This window comes from Varroa destructor, unplaced genomic scaffold, assembly GCF_002443255.2.
Source record: "Varroa destructor unplaced genomic scaffold, Vdes_3.0 BEIS01000001.1, whole genome shotgun sequence".
Taxonomy (NCBI): domain Eukaryota; kingdom Metazoa; phylum Arthropoda; class Arachnida; order Mesostigmata; family Varroidae; genus Varroa; species Varroa destructor.
This window is the reverse complement of record NW_019211454.1, coordinates 15,621,053-15,641,619: the sequence shown is the minus strand read 5'-3', so window position 1 is coordinate 15,641,619 and position 20,567 is coordinate 15,621,053. Positions and strand designations below refer to the sequence as shown.

Genomic DNA, 20,567 nt, shown 5'->3' with positions numbered 1-20,567 from the left:
CGCGGTGTCTGAACCGTGCATCGATGTGTCTGAACCCACCGTCGATGAGGCCGGATTATCTATCGAAAAGTGTGGTTCGTCTACAGATCAGCATGACTCCCACGACTCGAGTAAGGCTGCCTCGCCACTTGAGTGATAACCTGATTGTAAAAGGAGAACATTAAAATTTACGAAGGCCATCGCCACTGTTGAAGTGAGCTAAGTATTTCGAGCGATTTTTCTAGCTGTGTCAGTGTCGTAGAAAGCGCCTACAATTGTACTCTCATTTATAAGATCGGCGGAAAATATGGTTTCTATAAAATCCATTTAGAGGGTGACGTAATCAACTATTAAGTAGACCAGAAGGATTGCAACACTTGCCTATGCGCTGGACCTCTTCCAATTGCAGCTGTGACTTATTTGTCAGTATAGCTCTTAGCCCAAAAGTCCTCCTAAATAAAGTGATAATTGCGGAACCTTTCAGTTTCAGTGGCTAAATCATTTAAATAAGCGATAGGCTTATTTAAATGATTTGGCAGTTCGGTATTTGCTGTTATTCAACATAATAATTGTGGATCATAGCATACTGGTCTTTAAGAGTGAAGTCAATTATGATAGTTTAGCGGATTTCAGCTGTAGCGTATAGATCTGAAGGCTTCTTCCTCGGTTCGACTTGATAAATTCAAGTGAATTTTAAATTTTGACACAATTGAGTGATCTTATCAACTTGTATTTAACGACGTTTTACACATAGAAGTCTTGTACATAGGCCAGTCTGCTTCGCAGGTTGTCGATCTAGCCAGCAGGATTTACAACAGCTAGAACGCTATCCGTCCTTAGGTACATATGGCCTGATTCGATCCAACGGGAGTCAAAGGACGTGATGCGTTTCTATAGCTTTAGCAACAGCTTCATTCAATATTGACGCTAGTTGGGCGTGGTTTCCTGTTCTCCCACAGTGGAAAGCGATGCCTTAGCCGGTGTAAACACGCTAAAACGGCAAGGGCTGCGGGAGTTGCAAAACTGTAACCTAATGAAGGTAAATGGCAGCGTTGTCGATCTGCTAGGTATGCTTAGTACATATAAAAACTAGGCGAAATAACTAACGTAAGTTTATTTCCACACCCATCGGCGTACACGGCGTAGCATTTTATAATCTAGCGCCATCACGTTCCACTACGGACAATGCGGTAAATGCTGTTAGAAATTTAATGGAATCTATACCTAGGTGTCGGTTTTATCCTGGGCGATGAGTGCGCGTGACTTGATCATTATTGGGTTCGTGCTTAGGCTACGCTTAATGTAGTCTCTTGGGGGATAAGTCGCAGAAACTACAGCAACTGATCAGGTAAACAACTATTCTGTATTAATTAACAACCTTCAACGATGAGTGGTTACTTACCTGAGTGGAGACCTAAAGCGGCGTGTCAACCACGAACTGGGCTCCACTGCGATTTTAGTTCATAATTGTAATTATAGATGAATAACTTCAACTTAGAAAAGGCATGCAAACTCTATGATGGCTATCAGGCCGTACAATTAGACATCCTTTCGAAAATGAAAACAACTTTACGTAGAAAAAAACAGTAGCAGTTCCACTAACCACCCCTAACTTGAATAAAATGCAGGGCTTTAATAATGCATATATTTTAATTATGTTGTCACGACTGACGTTTTGACGATTTAAGCAAATCAAGATAAGGCTGAACGGTTCCTTCCAAAATTCGTTCGAAAAAAAAAATAGACTCTATATCCATGTGTAGTAATAATGAAAAATGATCTGGCTTTTTTCGGTTACTTAATTAGAACATTATGGTTCTCTTCTTCCTAAAGATTCAAGGAAATAGAAAGCAGATTGGCATATAAACGCTTCTATTTAATATTATACGTGTTTGGCCATTGTAAACGATTCCAAGTTCCTACCTCGTTTTTGGATGTGCAACGAATATCCCCTGATATCCTATGTACTATAGTACTATTTGGAACAATAATCACGTTTGTGAACAAGGATGCCTCTGTATGCCCGTACATTTGACTTCGTTTACTGAAAAACAGAACTATGACAGCATGCTTGTTTCAAGCAAACCGAGAAGCTTTCTTCCAGCCTTCGTCGAGAGCGTGTCTAGCCAAAGCGTCATACTGTATCTATGTGATACGCTGCCATACACTGGGCCGGCGATCCGCACCCGTCGTGCATCTCGCTGTATATAATGTCAATATATTTTTATGCTATTCGGCATACGGAGTCATACGCATGCTAGTTTTTATCTTTTAGTGCTACCACTTTGCTTGCTTTGATGCAAGCCGGCAGTTGTTGGGACTGTCGACCCTGCCGGCCGAACAAGATTCTAGCAAGCAGGTTCTTCTGTACCTTTTTAGCAAGCCAAAGACGTACCAAGCGGCATCGCTGGCTTCTCAGTCTGTGCTGGGCAAAATTCAACAAGTTCTCTTCAAGCTGACGTCCTTTAGTCAGACGTCACAGCCCGGTATGATTTTCTTGAGTGTTCCTCTTTTAGGTTACGGTGAAAGTTTTGCGTAGCAATTAACCTCGTCAATACTGGGTCAGTTGAGGCAGGTCCGTCGATGAGATGCACAGGCTGAAATTGCTATCTATATTCTTGACTGCAAGCCCGTGTTGTATAAAAAAAATCATACTAGTCTATCGGGAACGGGAGTTCTTCTTTGCGAATCCTCTTTGCGGCGAGCTGCTTTGTTTCCAGAGGGGTCAAAATGAATAGGAAATGAATAAATCGTTCAAACGGTGTCTAGCATCCATTGCAGCCGCAAGCGCACAATATGAAATAAAGCCGCCTCTCTTCTCGGCTTGCGTAGACGATCTGTCTGTATTAGCGAAGTAGCTTGATATGTACACCAGCAATTTTATGCTACTGCGCATCATTTGCCAAGCGGAAGCCTATTTGATGTGTGCAGCAACAGGACATCTTTCGAATTACAAATATAAGATAGATATTTTACAGAGCAGTCAAATGCTTAAACATTAGTACCCGTGCTAAAGGTTAACTGCGTTACCAGCTAAATGTCACTGCCTAAAAGCTTTTTTTGTTTTAACAATATCAACCCATTTTTAGTCTTTACAGCATAATTCTTTGATTGCAATTCGTTACTTCTAATGTCTGGAATTTGAAACGAAGGATCAAGTTTATGAATGAACTTGCCTCCAAATGTGGCGCATGCTGACAACGGTATGGAAGCAAAACTAGTTTTATTCAGTGTTTGTCAGGCCCTCGTAAATGCAGTATCCGCTTCTTTCAGACGTACCGTAAGGCCAAGAATGATTCACGGCTTGGCAGCGATCTCTAGAGCACAATGGAACAGATTGTCTTCGCATGCACATGCTCATGCACTGCATGCGACATTTTGTTTTTTTCTAACACTTCGGCATTGTGTTCTCTATACGAAAATCTAAGCTAGAGTTCACGAAAGCTTACATTTTCGCATAGAGAACTTTTCACTGGCTTATGCAATCAGGCCATGTTGAATCAGTTGCGTTTGCCATAATCCCCCAATACATATAGACCTACATATAGGTACTTGCTGTCCGCATGCCCTTTCTCAGTTTTTGCGCTCTATTTAGCTAGACGTATCGAAACCCAATTATGTTTTTTAACGGTGTATGGAAAAGCCACAACTAACCTTGGTCTACGTGGGTCTTTTTCACAAGGTACTTAAGCTTGTGGGTAACGGCCTATAAAGTGACCACCCTACGGTATTTTCCACGTGAACGTGAATCCTTATTTCTATTTCAACCTAGCTCGCTTACTACGAAAGTTAAGGTGGTCTGCGCGATACGTTGTAGGCATGGCTGCTCATACTGTACTTGGGTGGGGATGATAGGATCATGTCATTTTATGTTTGTCGTAATTTCTAAGCAATAAATCGCAGCAAGACCTTTACGTCTTAAGCAGCCGCTTGCTAACCCGCCGCTTCACCCTATCTCCCCCTCCGCCTTCTTCCGATGTCAGGTTATGCTTCGCCCATCTTCGGTAACAAACTAAACCCTGCGGTCTTCTTACTTGGCTAAGTGGCGGTGCCCACAGAACTGCCATCCTGAGCCTACACCCATGATAGTTTTTGTCGAAAGAAACTAAAAGGCTTTTTGGGTCCTTTCGGGCCCGTGTCTACAGAATGAGGAAAGAATTCTCGTCTTTACACGCCCACAATCACATCGTTGTTCTTTATAGAATCTTTGTCTCCGCCGAATCACTGCGTACTTGCAGGCACTGATCAGTATTTGTGGCCGCAATAACATCCCACTTGAATGATTCGTCCTGAATTCGAGTCACAAGATTTACATCCAGCACGAAATCTCGGCTGGACTAGGCTCGATAACGGTCGGGCTATGCCTCTGAATTTGTTGGACTTCGAATGACTCCTGTGCAGTGACGAGCTAATGAAGATGTTTTGATCAACTGATGTTGTAGTTCGCTTTTCACTAAGGTACCCAGAGGACCCAATTTTTTTCGCTATTGCAAAGGGTATATGTAAAGGTTAATGAATAATTAATATTCTCCGATTAAAAGAGTAAAATCACGCGCATAACATCGTCAGACTTAATTTGACGGCAATCATCGGTCAACCCCTTAGCTTAGCTAAGATCCTCATCTGCAAAAAGTATTTGATGATATATTAAAGTTAGCCAACTGATAAAATTAACGACGCTTTTAGTGGGTGACACAGCAGTTGCAATAACTTTCAGTTAATTCGGTGCATTTTCAATTGTTTTCCTTGGTAGTTAAGTTGACCTAGTATCCTTAAAATTTCCCTTTTTTTCTACTAGAAGCGTTAGGGCGTTGGGTAAATTAGCACCGTTTAGGAAATAGAGAACATTTTCATGATCTAATGAAATATGATCAATAAAAACATTAATTTTAGTAATTCATATCTCTTCAAGGAGTGCCTGCATTATAGGAAAAACCTTAACCAGTACATAGGTCTAAGATGGCATGAAGTCGCACCTCTGAAAGTTACAAATACCTACAAGATGTCGTCACCCTAGCAGAGCTTTCTTCCCGTTCAATTTATGATTTGTCACTACATACGTATTGCGTATGCATGGTACGTGGGGTAGGACCATATATATATATAGTGGTATAGTACAAATCAGCCTATAATGGGGTAAACGATAGGCACGAAAGAAAGGTGCATAGGCAAAAGAATAAGTTAGGCTTAACGGCAAAGAAGATTATCTGATTAGAGTTACATAAAGCGGTAACACTTACTAAATGCAAATGAATGTATCCGTAAGAGTATTCTAAAGGTTGACCATTGGTAATACATAATTTGGCGCATACATATCGGCTTTCAGAACACAGCGATTGGGACATGTTCGTGAATACCTAGGTTGAAACGTAGTCAGGTAGAAACGTCAGTATGGAACTTAACAAGTGACCTTTAATCAGTTTGTCGCTACCTGAGAACTAATTCTATTTTTATAGACCCAATATTGCTACCTCTGTAGTGCGGCGTAAACCATTGCACGACAAGCAGTTTTTCGCTTCTTATTTAAGTACTTTTTAGCTTACGTACTTTTTACGGCTTCGTGTATCTGAACTGTGCTCGAATCTTTTGTTCTCACAACGGGGCTTCTCGAAGGCATAAAAACCTCAATAGCTACAGAGAATGGAACCAAGATAACAAAAGGAAAACGACATATTTTGCTAAACATGATTATGACTGCGGCAGAGAGTCGCGCGTAGCGTTCACAGACTGTCTCTGCACGGAGCGGGAATCGTAACCGGAAACGGTGACATGCAGCCCCTACGTGCAACATTCTGCGCGCGGTGCATAGTTAAGCTCGTTCAATATGCTACTACTACAAGTCTCGTTTTGGTTCCTTCTGCAAATTAATCCGTATCAAACACTTCGCGCGAGTGTCGATCACTTCCCTGACAGTAACTATTTGGGAGGATACTCGCTTCTTCATCTTCGGACCGCCAATATAAGAGAGAGGCTACCCATCCCAGCCCTCCCTCTCTTTGAGCTAAATTACGTTGCGCGCTCTCGTAGACAGCTGTATGTATGCAGTAGCGAAACCGTACAGACGGCGAATAGATCAGGCAACAATAGGACACTGACTCTGTAAGCTTGCAGTATGCATAACTTGGTAGCTGACATAGGTACTCTCTACGTATGCTCTCTGATGTTTGAAGGTGTGAAGACGCAGGGCCCTGTGTAATCGATCACGATGTACAAGATCACGATGATAACGGCGTTGACCCGGCAGTGGTTAGATCTCTTCGTTAGCCGTTGAAAACAAACGACATAGAATAAAGCGTTTTACGCAAATATAAAAAATAACCATCTAATTAGTATAGTTCACACTTCCAGTTGGCGAGAGTGTGGTAAAATCGTTCCCCGGCCGCTAGCGTGTCCGTGTACATTGTTAACATCATTTTTATGGCGCTATATTTGCATGATAATGCACGTTAGGTTAGGTTAGGTTAGGTTGTTGTAGGAGTTGAATATGATTCGTGTTTGGCAGGTTCAGAAATTTGGTTATCGCTTTAGAAGGCATATATATTAGAGTTTGGCTATGCTGTTTTTAGACAGTTTGTTTTGTATTTCATCAAACGCCGATAGAATTGTAAAAAACTGATATAAGGTAGGTGATCTTCATACCGCGGTTTTGTCTATTCTAGAGGTACATATTTACCGTAACACACTTTTTCCGCCAAGTCAGTAGTTTGGATTATTGACATTGTACGGTCATCCGGGGAGCTATATGAGACAGAGCAACGTACACAGAACCACATATGGACACGCGTTCTGAATATGCGTGAAATAGCATGTCGTTGAGTGTCGCAAGCATTTCGTTACTAGTTCGATGATGGTCAGAATCTATGTCGATGAACGACTGAACGGTTTATCAGCTTAAGAAGTCTGGTGAAACTGCCGTGTCTCGCTTGCGATGGTTCTGCTCCGTAAAAGTGTGACTCCACCTAGAACGCTGTGAAATGCTGACGTTGTTTTGGCATGGTGGCATTCCGTTCGCCCTGTGATCAGGCTACTGAGGAGACAAAGGGGTACCTTCGAACGTACGCTGATGACAGACCACGTACGTAGTTCTCTTTGTACACTACATCTGATGCGAACTTAAGATTGACGGCTGGTATTAGTGGGAGATATAACTGACTGAGTAAAATGAAGGAAAATATTGGGCTACTTTTGTCCTGCAAAGGCCGATGGAACAGGGACATAGCTTACGATTTCGTGAGCACTTAAGCTTCAGCGGCACTTGTGGCAACCGACATGACGATGACCTTGTTGGGAAAAGGGGCGACGGTGGCAAGACAAAAATGCCTGTAACAAAACGTGCCAATGTAACAAGGATCTTCCTTGTTTCAAAAAAAGAAAAACCGCAATGGCTGTCATACGTAAAGGGAGTACTGGTTGACAAAGCAAATTGCAAATAGGTAGAAATATGTATATATTAGTGCGAATTGACTGAACAAGAAATGACGATGATAGTTACTTCTAGATCACTTGTCAAGGCAGGAATGTTTCGCATCCGACTAATTGTAGACGCGGAAAATAATCAATAGGCTATGAAGGCTGCACCTTTACTGACAAGGTTCTGTTGTACGGTTTAGTGTCGCAAGGGGCAAGTTCGCTGGGTTTCAGGCGCTTATTCTTTTAGGTGGCCCCGTTACTACCGCTCTAACCATAACACTACTGGGAGCTTGTTTTTGTATGAATAGTGACTTCCACACATTATGTTTTTTGTACTCATACCGTATAAAATCAATATGTCAATCCCTCCCATATAGGCATGTGTGTACACAATAATTAATTGTGTATATTTAGTATTTAATTATAATTAGATAAAAATGTTACCGGGAAAAATAGGTGAATTTCACTTGTCTGTAGTGGATAAGCATTCTAGGCCAAAAAAATGAAAGGCCTCCAGTGATTATGAAAACAACGTAACAGAAAAGTCTGCACATTGATGTCACACGTCTCAATTCAAACGCCATTAGAGCCAATAGGACTTCCAGAAATTACGTGTTTCCACGCTGCCCTTAAAGACTACATAGAACAATAAAGAAGCTTGTCGTCTTTAAATACACATACGTAACTCGCATTACGGTACCATAAAGCTAAACTACTTTAGTTACCTGCTAAGTGTCGTTTTCTCGGAATCGCTCGAAAGCGTCCTTCGGGTGAACCAGTGATCGTATTTAGCTAGTCATATAAAAGTGAATGGACGTGTGGGTTCACGTCATGCTTGTTTATCCGCCTGTCAGCGTGTTCTAGTATACGCGGCCTATGCAAATCATTGCATCGTTTCCCGCTACTCTGCCTACAAGGCGTTCAAATCTTCTAATGGTTTAGAGCGATGAACTAAGAATAAAACCTGACAGATAGAACACTGCATTCGCAGTTCTTGACCGAACGAAACTACGCTGAAATGGTCTAGTGGTGCTTACAGATGTAACTTACTCGTCGAGTCTATGTACGCTTAAACCTTTTAACTTTTCCTCTGCGCGGATCTCCTGTTTTCCGACGCAGACGCAAGTTGACCCGAGCGCGTAAGCGTGCCATTAACATAGCGTCTACGCCTAATAGATAACATATACTTGGCCTTCCTAACTGAGTCGCCGCCCAACAAGCAAGTGTCTAATAGAATATTCAAAATATATTCTGACATAGCCGAAACACTCGGGACTGCGTCTTGTCCTCGTATGGCGTTGTGGCGATACAGTAGTTTCATCAGATTCTAAGCATCTCAGGCATCAGACCAGTCTTTTGTTGACATCAAATTTTTTTCGTAACTATGGAAAGGAGACAAAGCAAGGTCTAAGAATCTGTCATATATAAACCTATACCACCTGACTGCGGATAATATTGTATATACATAGTGGCCTACGCAAATCATTGGATCGTATAGGCCCCTCGTGTGACCCTATAATTTTTACTAACACAAGTTCTCAAATTAAGTTAGCCAGCGAAATAGCTAACGAGCAATCAAATTATTGATGAAAAGCGAAATATCCTAAATGGAAAACGATAGAAGAACGCTGATTTTGCTTTGTGGAAGTGAACATCAGTAAGTCGTGAAGGCGTTCAATGAACGACTCAACGGTAGAAAGAAAGACAAATTAATTAGTTGATTGATACTTCAATGTGATACTATATATGATTGTGTTGGCGTGATGACACCTCTGTCGGTAAACAGCTCATCACTTTCGCTATTTTCTCTGTCTTCTATTTGACATCTGCCCTAGCTTACAGAGCTGCTATAATTATTGGCGCTACTATCTCGAAAACACAGCTTCCCGCCAATTCTGCGGCCGCTAGAGACCTAACTAGTAAGGTGGTACGAGTTTACAATAAATAATTAAAGAACCTTTCCCGATAAGTGTATTCCATGCATCATACGACCAACTCCAGCCGACATCGAAATCCGCCGTTAGCCGACCGTTAAGCTGATGTGGATATCTTCTTAAATACGGTCCGCAGGCGATTGGCAATATGCATTCATACTGTTCGGCTATCGGAACCGAAATGACCAGTCTGAATTCGTCAGTTTATTGGAAATGTTTTTAGCAGAGAAACTCTCTTCGCTAATGCTACTGCCGAGACTATAAGTTAGAGATAAAGCCAGCTGTTCCTAGCAACTTGGTCCGATGCGCGATCTGAGGACACCGCTTCTACAGTGATGGAAAGGAGTTGAGTGGCAAACGAATACGCAGCTTGGCAAGTCCATGAGGTGCAACCACGCTACGTAGCTATTTCATATTCTCCCTCTTCGCTTTTACTACCCTAATAGTACTAGTCTGTCGTCTGGGTCATCAGGATTTAATTTCGTTGGGAGGAGATAACGAATATCTCCTGCGGCCGGCGAAGGTCGTTAATCGAAAAATGGTACTGTTTGGAAATGGGGAACTTTTTTCACTTACTGATTACTCTGTTTCGGTGAAGGTGTCGCGGATGTAGCAGCAATTGATGAGTTCGCATTAAATTGTTATGAAACTTAAGCTGATGGAATAATGGGAAAGCATTGCTTATAGGTGATCTTTTGGTTGGGTTGAGTTGGGTTATGATACTAGTGGGAAATCGGTTGTGGGCAACTTTAATACGTGAAATCATTTTGTAAACATTCTCGATATTTAATGTGACCGGACAAGTACAAAGCGAGGACCTTTCTTTTAACAGATACGGAGTGCGTTGTGTCGCGTTACGAATTGATATGGTGAACTGCCCCCAGGAACGTATCTACGACCTAGGTAAGTATACAACATAAGGAACAAAGCGAATTTGAGAAATTAAGGAACATGGGGAATTATCATTAAGGCTAATAGCTGCTTATCGTCCTAATACATAAATGGCTGATCACACAGTTAACCTGAAAGTATAAGCTTGAAGTATAGTGCACCCTACACGATCGGAAATTAGATTGCAGTGTAAGCATAACTATAGCAAAAATTACCATTTATACCATGGACAGACGTGAAAGAGCAGATCAAAGCTTGTTGACCCAAACAAACGCCTCAAACTTTATTTTCCCTTTCGGTTGACCCACTCTGAAATATACAGCAATAATTAGCTTAATTCTATTAAATTTATTTACATATTAGAAAAAAAAACTTGATGTTTACGCAACAATTACTTTTATTACGCTGCGCTACTGCCAGTGATACTTGCTCCAAACTCGGTCCCCCCTCTCTTGTTGCCAATCCGTAACCGCTTATTAGTCTACGTCTACTTACGTCCGCAACGATACGTGACGACGTATGATCAAGTTCAGGTAAGCACTTGTCATGATCAAGGACTAAGTCTGTTCCCAATACTTTGCTTCGTTTCCGCATTTGATCAACTGAAGACACCGTTACTTTTACCATGGTTCGATAGAACGGTCCCTTGGTGTTTGCAAGTGTTTGATGACTGCAAGCGCTGTTTTCCGCTTCCGTTGCGACCGTCGCTTATTCCTTCGAAATTGGTCAACGTTTCTATCTAGACATGGAGACGAACGCATGCTTACCGACACATACGTCTGCTGCTGCTGCTGCTTCCAACTTAATTATAGTGCGCATCGAAGGTGACATCTCCGTCCTTTGATCGCCCGGCTTCGCCAACTGCTCCCTACGACATTATTGACACCACCACAGCTGCGTAAAGCCACGCAGAACTCATTGACTAACCACCAACCCAATCTAGAACCATGCCAAAATTGTTGACCGCTGAATGAATGACGCCCGATTCTGGGTTTGCTATCGTGTCCGGACTGCGCCCCCAATGCCTGTGTCACCCTCTTGTGCTAATTAGTTCTCGGTTTGGTTATCCGAGCAAGCTGGTCGGTGCTGGACCTCATACGGCGCAGGCCGCGGACGTTACAGGCTACCGCTACAGGACCGCCTCTGTTCAGAGGACGACCACTGCGGTCAACGCGGCTAGACACATAATCCTCGGAGGAAGTAGAAAAGTACAGAGAGGGAGAGTTGAGGAGACGTAGCGACCTCAGACTTGCCTTAATGCACTGCACCTCTTAGCACTTAGCGCTCAGTGTCCCTCCTACTCCTCTATGTGGGCAGCAGTTTTAGCAGTTTAACCGCCTTCCTTCCTGAAATGGATAGCGCGTAACGGAGGTAGTCTGCTCTGGCCAGGACGAGATTATCAGGACCAGTTGGTTTGCTATAGCACAGGTGTCCCAAACGAAAGAGAGAGCAAAAGGCAAAAAGGAAAAAGAAGGGTAAAGTGAACCGAAGAGGACTTGTCGATGAGAGAACCGTGACGGAACTTGTAAAAGATTCATACTATGGGGAACTCTAGCAGGTCCATGGGGTGAGTTTATGCTGGTGTCGTAGCAGAGGACATAATCAGCGAAACCGCAAACGATGCCAAGCCACTAAAGCCGTCTGAATATTTACGAACGGACCCATTCTCGCTCTCGTTGTCGTTTTCATTTTAGCTGTTTGTTGTTGTTGGTATCCTGGCTTGTCTCGTGGCTTGCCAAAACGACGAGATGGGGATGCGGCGTACGCGGGTTATAAAGACACAAGTAGTGCATTGGAATACCCTTGGTTCCGTTGTAACGGCTGCAGGACTATCACCACCGGAATCCCGAAACTTCCGATTCCGAAATCAAGTCGGTGATGATGACGACGTTCGAAGTGACAATCATTTCCAGTATTTAACGCAGACATGGAATCCAGTAGCCATCGATATTTAGTTCCCCAATTTCTATCGAAGGGTAAAGGCTGATGTGCGCAAAACACATGGAGCTGAATCAAATGCTAAATATCTTTGATCTGGCCTAGTGTAAAGTAACGAACAACTATGACCTATAGTATATGAGCAATAGACTAAACGTTTGTGTGCCTTTTGTAGAGCACCATGGCGGTATACAGTGAAATCGGCACATTTACAATTCTAATTGTCTCTATTGAGGCGCACTACTGAAGACCTTGCCGTTTGGTACCAATCGATCACCTAAATTTGGAACAGGCTGAGAAAAAAGACATCAGCAGTGAATATTCAATCTTATACTGTACCTAGAGGAAGGAGAAACAGCTTTTTTGATAAATTATCGTATTACAATCACTCAAATAAAACGATACCATTCTCTGGTCAGATCTCAATTCAGACCTGCAATACAAGTCTATTTAAATACAACAACTTCTGGCGCTTCCGGTCCATTTTCAGTGAGTCGCTGATAATCTATTCTTCTATGAAATATATTGAATGATTGTTACCATTAGTATTGGCATACTTGATACTGTACTGTTACATATATATATATATATATATATATATATATATATATATATGTATTATATGGACCGACAAAATACAATTATGAGCAAACCGTGAAGCCACGCCAAAAGCACAAAGAACACGACGGTTTCAGCATTAGTTTGTCTGTGAACGACACTTGTCCTACGTACATACACCTAAATTCATCCACTGTATTTATTGGACGTTTGTCTTATTTCAGTATACACGGTAATCATTGTATATCGTGCGACGACATCAATGATATGAAATATATTGAACTGTTTACAGCCGATTGCGACTACGTCTACTGCGATATGAAGAAGATTTAGCGAAAGGACCGACAAACGTAAAGGGAACCAAAGCCCCGTCGCGTTTGCACTCTAACGCTCCTCCGGTTCTCCGAGCTACTAGCCTCGCATGCTGGCAGCTAGCGTGCTAGCGATAATCCTTTGTGGTTTTCTATTTGGCTCTAAATTGTCCATTTCCGGAAGGCATTTGCGGCTGCCTCCAGTCAGCGGTTGGAGCCCAAGAAGCTTCTGGATCGCTGCCGGCACTGCCGAAAGCCCCCGCACATTTCTATAGCCACAATCGTGATGGTCCTGATGGAGCTGTGTGACTAATTCTACAAGACAAAAGCATACATCCAAACTGATTGTGCTAAGACGTATGCACGACTATTTTTCTTTGCTTGCTTTGGTGAAACAGTATTGATTGCCATAGCGTTACAATGTGGTCCCCTATATCCGGGTGCATCAATATGTGTGAACGTCAAGAAACAATGAGCCACCACGGCATGTTTGTGGAATGTATGGCTTTTCTTCCCATATCAAATCACCTATGCTATCGAAGACGAACCCGGCGTAGTCTAGTAATCATGAAAGTGTAAATAAAATATGAGATGAATTTATGAGGTGCGGTATTTGGCTGGCTTCATGCCAGGGATAATCTGAATTGTAAAACCTTATGATGAATCTGACTATTAGAAGGAGCAATGTTGTATAAGGTCAATCGTTTAGCGGCTAAGCGAGCAAAATTGTATGTATGTAAGTAAGTATCGAAATCTGTTAGCAGGAACTTCGATTACGTACGGACGTCAGGTTCTCTTTACTGCGCATTGTGAGCCTCGTCAAGCTTTGTCAAGTATAACAAACTAAATTTATGATAATTTCGAGAATAGCTATTGTTGCCGTCTTCATAAACGCACCTTATGCATATCGTTAGCTGCCATAAAACTCTAGCTTTGAAATCAATGTAATATAAGTTCGTGACGGAGTTTTGCTCAAAAAGTAAATTCAAAATAGCCACGATAATAGGTTCAGCAGTGAAAGATATATATATATATATATATATACATATCTAGGCCCGATAATGAGAAGATTTCGTACCACCAGACGTTTGACGTCACCTTAGATCCTTTGCTGCGTACTGAATGCGCAGTGTTAGATATTACGACAACAAGTGGCAGTCTTCATTAAGGGAATAACATATCTACTAAGTAACAGAGAGTCGGAAGGATAATTTGCTAAAATGTAAAGAGACTTGCTACAGGCATGAATGAACCATAAAGTCTAACGAGTCGTTTTGAACTTAAGAAGCTCTTCAAAGTTTTCCAGGCTACGAGGCATTTTAAAGGAAAAACAAAGTTTGGTGGTCGACGTAAGGGCACCCAGCAGAAAAAAAGGAAAACGACGTTCACACACAGTGTCGCGAGGGCAGGTTCCCTGAATGTGTCACACTATGTAGACAGATAGAAATTTTTTGTCCGCGTATTTATGTATATTTACAGCGTAGGGGCTTGAATGAGATGGCTTTCAAAAGCTTGTTTTTTCGTTCAGGCAGTGTTCAGAAGGGAAGCAGAAAACAATCGGACGGTCTTCTCGTTCAGAGACAGAAAACACCAGAATGACAAAGCGACAACGACCACAATGAGCACATATCAATCCAACACGTACATGCGAAATCAAATCGTGGTGCCACTTGACATATTTTGAGAATAAACCTATTTTTCTACGGAAAATTCTACGAAAGATTTTTTGACCGGAGGTATTGATTCTGAGAGTTTCTAGTTCTTGCAGGAAATGAGTGACCCTATGCCGATATGTAGAATCTAAGAGTGACCATCTCTAATACAATAACCAAAATAGTCAAACAGGAAATGCTTGAGTCACAGTAAACTAGTGATAACTACATAGTGGAAGCCTTTCTACTCGTAGAGCCAGATCTACTCGTTGCAGAAGTGAATTTTTGTTTTTTTTTTAATTACATGAATAAAAACCGCGGTGAAAACTATGTAGGTCTAATAAAATATTAGTGCTGCATATTTTTTTATGCAGACCTATACTTATTTAGTACAGGTATTTTATCAGTATTCTTTTCATCCTATCGTACGGCGCGTTTTTATCAGATGGCAGATCTCAACAGCTGCTTGGATTACATCGTTCGGCTGCCTCCATCCCAACGATAAACTATTTGGGCGAGGCTACCCTACATTCCAATAAGACGGCCTATGAGAGTCAACGTTAGGTTGCGTAATGAAGTACTAAGCTTTCATTTACGCCTATAGCGCTAATGAAGATGTATTGAAGTTAGTGCAAAACATGGCATTGATTGAAGAGTTGTTCTACTTGCTTCAGACAAATCCTAAATATAAAATTTCTCGACGCATAGCCGTATATTTATCTATATATCCGTATATTTATTATAAAAAAATGTCAATTGAAATACTTTCCAGCAAAATTAGGCGCATCCTAACTAATATACGCCTGTACGGCTCAGTTCCACTCGTTTAGTAAAACGTGTTGAAGTGAGAAGTATCTTATTGAGTATGCGTACTGCTCACAACACATTTTTACATCTTTATATATATACATTTGACTAGATAATTCTTGAATATAAAGACCTGAGTTTTCTGGATGACATCGATTCGATGTAGGTCAAAATAAGTTATGGGTCTAGGTTCGTTCGAACCCGGGCACAGGCATACACGGTTCGTTTCGTGCTGAAAGTTAGTCGTCCGGTAGAACGTCTAAAGGCGGCACCAGATATAAAACTCGAAACATACAGGTCAAAATAACTTAATATATCAAACGTTAACTTTGGTTAGGTGTTTATGTCATGGTCACTTAAATGAATTTTCTATCTTTTGAATTCTTCTTAAACAAAATCACTATATTTTTTAGAGAATCACCATTTTGCCACTAGTTCCTCGTATCGAATCTATTAGAACAGTAATTATTTGTAACACTCTTATAAATACGACATCGACTTAATTCTCTATCGTACGCTATCAGTATTCTAGCGTTGCAGTTACCTACTGCTCGGAAAAACGTAAGCCTCCTGAAAGGAACACAAAAATCCAACATTACAAAAGCGGCACGATCTGTCCTATTTTCTTTACATAGCTATAAATCCGTCTATTAAAAAAAAGTCCAACATCTTATAGTGGAAATCATGCGCTACTATTGGCTCTCAACGACCCATAATTGAATTAGAGTTGTTGCCTGCACTACGATCAAGGGATGTATCTCAACAGCTAGCCCCCTGTTGCTCTACTCAATGGATAGCTAGTAAGTGTGATTGATATGCTTAATTCTGATGTCATTATAATCATGAAAATGGCAATAGTTATTAGACATACAAATGACGTTAGATATTACCGCCAGAGGCTAAGGTGTGTATCATTCGGCGCCCTTGGCGTGCCGTCGGCGTACAGGCCATCAATCAATTGTGTGACTATAATCATCGACAAGTCCTATTATGACCATAACTTTTAACGGCTACGTTTTCCGTTGAGGTAGCTGTTAGATATCTTCCAAGAAGGCATATTCTGCCTCGGTTAGCATTAGCGTCATTACGTCTGCTAATCGTAGAAGAGAGTGGTGCTAGTTGAGTAATGTCTATGAGAATCCCAATGGAAATGCCGAGAGGTACAGTGTGTGTGTCCAGAAAAGCGCATGGGGAAATGCACGCCGATACAGGCTTATAATTTAATTTGATCGATGTTTACCTTTCCAGGCCCTTCCTAAGCTACGGTGACCTCTGGGATGCTGAAAAATACCGCAGACTCAACTGGGATCGATTCGGTGTTGACTTCAAGAGGTGACATGTTGCCGTTAGATACCAGGCGACCTAAGTTGATCCAACCAATAGGAAGGTTTTGCTTGCAAGTTCAATTGCACTATCACTCATAAGATTTACGAGTTAATAGACATCGGCAGGGTAAATAATATATCGCTGGAAGGTTCCACTTCCGGTGTGGCGAGGTTAGGTACAAATCTGTGTTCGCTGGAGTTCGTTTTGTCGAGCTTCTCTGAGCAGAAAATTGTGCTGTATCTTAGATTTATACGTTCAGTTATATACTAAGAAAGAGTGCGGCTCGTTAGTTAAATCAACATCTAGTCAGTGACCTGTTGGTTTTATCTGACTTGCTCGACCGATGAAAACTCAAAAACCCAACAGTACAAACCATGATGGACGGTTTCGAACTTACCTATCTACGATGGATCTTATACACGGTCAGGTGAGCACGTGTCTCAAGGAAATCATAAAAGGTTGATAAAGCCATAGGTGATGACTACTTCATGAAATCTATAACATTACAGATTCTCAAACTTAATGAGATACGCGAATGACATTGTAAATTACCAGCCATTTTTTCCTCTAGAAAATGATACAGTTTGCGACTATTCGACTATTCTAAGAGCGGGGTCAATTTTATCTGGCCAGGTTTTCTAGTCAGTTTGGCGCTGAGCAGCAGGAACCCATAAGGCAGGGATCCCAGCACATGAAACCGGCAACATACGACACGGCACGGTACGATCTGCAAGCGTCTATTGAATATACCATTTTATTCATGGGTCGCTATCCCGTGAAATTGTGCATGATCTGTTGCATTGCACTGTAGCCGAAGGCGCACCATATCAACACTTCGGGACTTCACTCAATCGATTGCTCCGGCGCCACTCTGTCTCCACCAGAGTACTTCGCCGCTGATCCGAGTGCAGCCTTGACTCAAAGCCTGGTGCCTTTAATATTCGGTCTGTTTAACGTATATCCAAAGTGCGGAAAGTTGGCATAAAACACAGGTTCAGAATTATGGCTCGGACCGTGCAACGATGCCCGGCATAAACAACAGACTTGAAAAACCAAAATTGAGCAATGAATAGAAATAGATGGGGAGGAGTAAAATGAACCTGGAGTGCTCCATGATACAACCGTTCAAAAAAAACTTATACAAATGACCATCAGAAAGTTTCTAAGGAAGTTTGATTAATGAGGAAACTTAGCTGATACAGCATTACGTACATATTGATGCTTTCGGCATACACCCGCCGTTTTGCCTGCAAGGACATCGCATATAAATTAGCGTACTGCTCGTTGCTAATAGGCGACACCCAGTTTCTAATAATTAAGGAAGGAGGTTACGAACCTGATTGCATGTTCTGCCCTAAACGTACCATCGGCACGTCTTTCATTTTGCTATATTGTAATTACTGTATTATGAAATAAGGCAATAGAACCGCAGTAAGCTTTCGTATTCGAATTCTTCTATGGTCAGGCATTTTTTGAAAAACATACTAATTACGTTTGAAATTAGACATTCTTGTACTTTGCCAGGGGGAGGATTTACTGTTGATAAAAGAAGGATTCTTTAAAAGAGGGATGTTTCAAAGTGATGATTCGCTAGTAGTTCTGGTGCGTGTAGTTTGCATTGTATCAGTTAAAAATTTGATTAAAGGGTTTTTTTTTTTAACATTTCTGGCTTTTGCTTTTAAGAAGTGTGATTTTGACCCTTTGTATAGGCTACTATAGAAATAACAATTTCTCTCTTCTTAGAAACCTCTGCAGGCTTTGGTGGACGCCCCTTTCACGTGTATTATGATCACACAGTTCCAGCTAAACCCTGGTGAGTTTAGGATTTAGGTTCACTTGATCTGCAACTTCAAAGGTGCATCAAGTTATTTAGCTATTAAACAGAAGCGAACATTTCAATAACAACAAAGATGTCCGTTTCGTCGTACTCGTTTTTCGTGGAAATCACTTCAAGAATACTTCAAACGTAGGCGTAATAATACTTTAGAACTTTTTTTTCGCCCAATTGTAGAATTATATTTCTCGATCGCTTAAACAAGGTTTTGGGCTTCAATACTTTGGCTCGTAGCTTTGTAGAAGCATTCATCGGTGCCTTGTTTAAGGTAACAAGGCTCGTCTCTGCAACGAGATCCACGTTTGTTCACTAGATCAACTAGAGTAACAAGTCCATAATATTTACGTTGCCTTCAGTTAGACAATGATTTTGCTATCAATGCTCTATAAGCGTCCGTTAAGTCATTATTCAAAGAAAATTAAGGGTGCACAACGTCGGAACCAAAAACATGTAATAACTGTTTGATAGGAAACACAATAGTAACGCCATCTTGTTTAATAATTGATCTATATTGGGCTACATTTATAACATCGAGGCGAACAACCTCTCAGTCTGATATGCTGAGATGTTTTAACTTTTTCTCAAAGAGGCATCAATAAACCAGCTACCTATTTATATTGAGCATTCAACGTCTTTGCTTCAAATTGCCCATATGCATGAATGCTCCTTTATCGATCTCTTATTCTCACTTGATTTGTCTTTTTCATTACCGCACACTAGGGCTTCCTTTGCATCCGCGGTAAAGTCTGGCAGGTCGACGGTTGGCAGGAAGTCGCTCTTTGGTCGTTATTTCACTTCACGAGGAATTAAGCCTTTTTTTTTTCTATCCGACCCCTGACTTCTGTATCAGTGCCTTGTCCAGTGGACCACCATCGGTGAACCACGATGCGCCGTTCCATCTCAAAGCTCATTACACCCAAGTCTCGCTACCTTCCATGCTGACGACCCTCCCCACCCTTAAGGTCCCTTTTCTCAAGAGTCTCTCAAAGGCTCCTCGCGTTCGTGACTCGTGATTCATTCGAGCGCACCATCGACATTCAGATCCTAACCGAATATACGCTCTTGCCTAAACTGCATCAACGCTTCGTTTTGAAGTTTGCTGAGATCCGTGAGTGCCCGTGCCTAATCACTCATGCCGGCGGTTGCCCTCACTTTCTCTGGCTCGTTACCTTAATTCTCCACCTTCAGCGTGACTCCTCGATTCTTGTCGTCAGTTCCAATGCGCAAAAAATAAGAACGGCATTACTCGGATTTATGTATTATGTGTAGTATGTGAAAAACTCAATTAAAACCCGTCGATCTAGAAGTTTTTCAACTTCTAGATCGACGGGTTTCCACTTTCTGGGGACGACTGTTAGACCGTGATTCTTCGCCGAAACAGCTTTACCGAGGCGAGCACGACATGGCCAGGTAAAACGTTTCGTTTATTCGCTTCTAGGGTTCACGATTGGATACGAACACGAAATGTACGGAGGAAAAACTAACAGCGCAAGTTACCTCGTAAGAAGCACATCACTCCGCTCATAGCCTCTACCGCAGACTTTTAGCCCGTCGCCGTTCGTCGCTCTGATCTGCTCCGCCACTCCATCCGTCGTGAAAGAACCTGCGGAGCCTACGCAAACCCCATCTCTGCCGCCACTTATAAGTAAAAGAGAATGATTAGAAGAAAGAATCAGTAAGAAACAATGAGTGTTTTTGGGCTACTGCCAAACACAGGGACTATGGCCTCCGTGTAAACGCGAACCATCTAACAATCTGATACAACGATGGCGTTTGCGGTCCCGCCACTTGGCTTGCCCTGGGGTACGGATGGGGTAAAATGAGACAATGGCGGCGACGGGAGATTCGGAAGAGAAGAGTACCGATGGAAGGTCTGTCTGGGAGTTGGTAACACAGGCGAGCATGGGCGGGTGCTGATAGGAGGGCG

The 20,567-nt window shown here is 41.9% G+C and overlaps 1 long non-coding RNA gene across 2 annotated transcripts; it reads left to right on the top strand.

The window, feature by feature from the left end:
• Positions 1-1,123: 1,123 nt before the first annotated feature.
• On the top strand, positions 1,124-14,716 carry LOC111255510 (uncharacterized). Of its 2 annotated transcripts, none has more exons than XR_015327671.1 (3): positions 1,124-1,327; positions 10,156-10,226; positions 13,003-14,716. It is a non-coding gene; the product is annotated as an uncharacterized LOC111255510 (long non-coding RNA). The 2 variants fall into 2 exon arrangements; XR_002675524.2 differs by lacking the exon at positions 1,124-1,327 and adding an exon at positions 9,843-9,864.
• Positions 14,717-20,567: the final 5,851 nt, after the last annotated feature.